Genomic DNA, 4,195 nt, shown 5'->3' with positions numbered 1-4,195 from the left:
AAAGTTCCGTAACAGTCAGTAGAAACATGTCAAACGATGTATTGAATCAATCTTTAGAATGTTTTTAACATAAATCTTTAATAATGTTCCAACCGGAGAATTACATTGACTTTAGATGAGCGATGGAACAGAGCTCCCTCTCATGTGAACGCGCATGGTTAGAACATGGTCAGGTCATGGCAGACCTGACTAATTCCCCTCTCATTCGGCCCCCCTTCACAGTAGAGGCATCAGACAAGGTTCTACAGACTGTTCACATCTAGTGGAAGCGGTAGGAACTCATCCATATCTCGCTGTAAATTCAATAGGATCTTGGTTGAAAATCGACCAGCCTCAGAATTCCCACTTCCTGTTTGGATTTCTTCTCAGGTTTTTGCCTGCCATATGAGGTCTGTTACACTCATAGACATCATTCAAACAGTTTTAGAAACTTCAGAGTGTTTTCTATCCAATATGACTAATAATATGCATATATTAGCAACTGGGACTGAGGAGCAGGCAGTTTAATATGGGCACCTCTGTGCACCTTTCATCCAAGCTACTCAATACTGCCCCTGCAGCCATAAGAAGTTTTAACAATCAAAACAAACACCCTACAGTTGTTTGAGAAACCTTGCTTTGGTAGGCCCTGTGGTGTGAACAAGGTACACTTTTCAATAAAGGAATGACAATTAAATGGTACAGTTCAGTGGAATCATTTAAAGGAATATCTAACCTGAACATCATCCACACCAAAAGTCCTCCAAGGTCCAGGGGACAAGATCCGAGCAATGTTTCTGTGAATGTGAAAGTATAGAAAAGGTACAATTCAACAGCTTTTTAATACTCCAGCATGCATAACAGTTTTGAACACAGTTGGAACTGAATTAACCCAAGTATTGGTCACAACATGTATGGGTGTTGCTGGACCAGAAAATGTATTTTCGACTGCAAACACACCTTTTCTCACATCAATGTACTCACATGCCAAAAATCTTTCCTTGGACACTGTTTCAAAGCAATGTGTATGCTTTCTTCATTAATGTGTTTTGAAGTTTTTAAAATTTTTACTTCATTTTGCATCGTGGACAAGTTACAATGACTTTTCTTGACTTGCCATGTATGTTGGGACCAGGTGATTTCATTGTTGTATATACTATGTGTAGGCTGTGTAGACTAGAGGTCGACCGATTAATCGGAATGGCCGATTAATTAGGGCCGATTTCAAGTTTTCATAACAATTGGTAATCGGCATTTTTGGACACCGATTATGGCCGATTACATTGCACTACACGAGGAGACTGCGTGGCAGGCTGACTACCTGTTATGCGATTGCAGCAAGGAGCCAAGATAAGGTGCTAGCTAGCATTAAACTTATCTTATAAAAAACAATCAACCTTAACATAATCACTAGCTAACTACACATGGTTGATGATATTACTAGTTTATCTAGCTTGTCCTGCGTTGCATATAATTGATGCAGTGCCTGTTAATTTATCATTGAATCACAGCCTACTTCGCCAAACGGGTGATTTAACAAGCGCATTCGCGAAAAAAGTACTGTCGTTGCACCAATGTGTACCTAACCATAAACATCAATGTCTTTCTTTAAAATCAATACACAAGTATATATTTTTAAACCTGCATATTTAGTTAATATTGCCTGCTAACATGAATTTCTTTTAACTAGGGAAATTGTGTCACTTCTCTTGCGTTCTGTGCAAGCAGAGTCAGGGTATATGCAGCAGTGTCACGACTTCCGCCGAAGTCGGTCCCACTCCTTGTTCGGGCAGTGTTCGGCGGTCGACGTCACCGGCCTTCTAGCCATCGCTGATCCACTTTTCATTTTCCATTTGTTTTGTCTTTGTCTTACACACCTGGTTTAAATCCCCCAATTACTTGTTAATTGTTTAAAACCTGTTCCCCCATGTTTGTTTGTGAGTGATTGTTTTTATGTAATACGGTCCGTTTATGCGGGCTCGCTTATTTTGTATTTGTATTTGTCAATTTTGAGTAAAATACGTTTATTTACTCATATCTGCTGTCCTGCGCCTGACTCCTCTACACCAGCTACACACAGTGTCACGCCCTGACCATAGTTTGCTTTGTATGTTTCTATGTTTTGTTTGGTCAGGGTGTGATCCGAGTGGGCATTCTATGTTGTATGTCTAGTTTGTCTGTTTCTGTGTTTGGCCTGATATGGTTCTCAATCAGAGGCAGGTGTTAGTCGTTGTCTCTGATTGGGAACCATATTTTGGTAGCCTGTTTTCTCATTGTGGGTTGTGGGTGATTGTCTATGTGTAGTGTTTTTGTGTCAGCACTATTATTCATTAGCTTCACGTTCGTTGTTTGTTATTTTTGTATAGTTTCGTTAAGTGTTCTCTGTGTTAATAAATATCAAGATGAACACATACCACGCTGCATATTGGTCCTCCGATCCTTCAAACTTCTCCTCCTCAGATGAGGAGGACGACGAACGTGACACACAGACTATATTACAAGCAGTTTGGGCCGCCTGGCTCGTTGCAAACTGTGTGAAGACCATTTATTACTAACAAAGACCGTAATTAATTTGCCAGAATTTGACATAATTATGACATAACATTGAATGTTGTGCAATGTAACAGCAATATTTAGACTTATGGATGCCACCCGTTAGATAAAATACGGAACAGTTACGTATTTCACTGAAAGAATAAACGTTTTGTTTTCGAAATGATAGTTTCCGGATTTGACCATATTAATGACCTAAGGCTCGTATTTCTGTGTGTTATTATATTATAATTAAGTCTATGATTTAATAGAGCAGTCCGACTGAGCGGTGGTAGGCAGCATCACGCTCGTAAGCATTCATTCAAACAGCACTTTCCTGCATTTGCCAGCAGCTCTTCGCTGTGCTTCAAGCATTGCGCTGGGAATATTGAAGACTCATGTTAAAAGGAACCACCAGCTTTCATATGTTCTCATGTTCTCATGTTCTCATGTTCTCATGTTCTCATGTTCTCATGTTCTGAGCAAGGAACATGTGCAGCACCAGTAAACGTTAGTTTCTTACACGGCACATATTGCACTTTTACTTTCTTCTCCAACACTTTGTTTTTGCATTATTTAAACCAAATTGAACATGTTTCATTATTTATTTGAGACTAAATTGATTTTATTGATGTATTATATTAAGTTAAAATAAGTGTTCATTCAGTATTGTTGTAATTGTCATTATTACAAATATATATATATAAATTGGCAGATTAATCGGTATCGGCTTTTTTGGTCCTCCAATAATCGGTATTGAAAAATCATAATCGGTCGACCTCTATGTGTAACTAGGGGAATGGCATCAAGGATACACATTTAGAGCCAGCCAAACACAACAAGGCATACATTGAAGAAACACAGAAAATCACAGATCAAATCGATAACATAACTGTACATGTAAACCTAGGCTTACTGCTCAAGTAGGCAAATTTGTCCAAATAAAATTCCCTCATTGTAAGCAATTAGCTAGCTCACGGGCAAATAGGTGCTAATTAATGCTATACTAACATCGGTGCGGTATTTGGTCATATAAAAATATACCACTGCACTGATGTAACATGAATATTACAAAGTACAATATGCATAATGACAGTCTCACTTCCATGGTTTATATTTTTATCCATGTATGTGAGGTTCGATTAAGATTCACTTTCGTTGATGTTGATACCGTCGATGTTAACCTCAACTTGGGTGACCTTGAAGGAGACGTTTACCTCAACTTGGGTGACCTTGAAGGAGACGTTTACCTCAACTTGGGTGACCTTGAAGGAGACGTTTACCTCAACTTGGGTGACCTTGAAGGAGACGTTTACCTCAACTTGGGTGACCTTGAAGGAGACGTTTACCTCAACTTGGGTGACCTTGAAGGAGACGTTTACCTCAACTTGGGTGACCTTGAAGGAGACGTTTACCTCAACTTGGGTGACCTTGAAGGAGACGGGAAGGGTTCGGGTTAAATGAGTTTGACTCCGCCCACATTGAGCCCGGCCCAACGTTTGACTCCGCCCACATTGAGCCCGGCCCCGAACTGCACGCTGCAGTTGGGCTTCTCGGTCAAACAGCCTGTCCTGGTCCACCGCTGTAATAACGAGCAGCAGCCTACAGGGGGAGACAGGAGGAGGCAGAGAGGAGCTCACCCCCAGTACACCACAACAAGACCACCACCACCCGCTGTGCCCCA

The 4,195-nt window shown here is 40.5% G+C and overlaps 1 long non-coding RNA gene across 1 annotated transcript; it reads right to left on the bottom strand.

Moving 5' to 3' along the window:
* Positions 1-578: 578 nt before the first annotated feature.
* LOC139580241 (uncharacterized) lies at positions 579-3,536 on the bottom strand. Its single transcript, XR_011676017.1, has 3 exons — positions 3,428-3,536; positions 716-776; positions 579-628 (listed from the first exon to the last, which is right to left on the bottom strand). It is a non-coding gene; the product is annotated as an uncharacterized lncRNA (long non-coding RNA).
* Positions 3,537-4,195: the final 659 nt, after the last annotated feature.

The sequence above is a fragment of the Salvelinus alpinus genome, chromosome 7, assembly GCF_045679555.1.
Source record: "Salvelinus alpinus chromosome 7, SLU_Salpinus.1, whole genome shotgun sequence".
NCBI lineage: Eukaryota > Metazoa > Chordata > Actinopteri > Salmoniformes > Salmonidae > Salvelinus > Salvelinus alpinus.
This window is presented reverse-complemented; position numbering and strand designations above follow the sequence as displayed.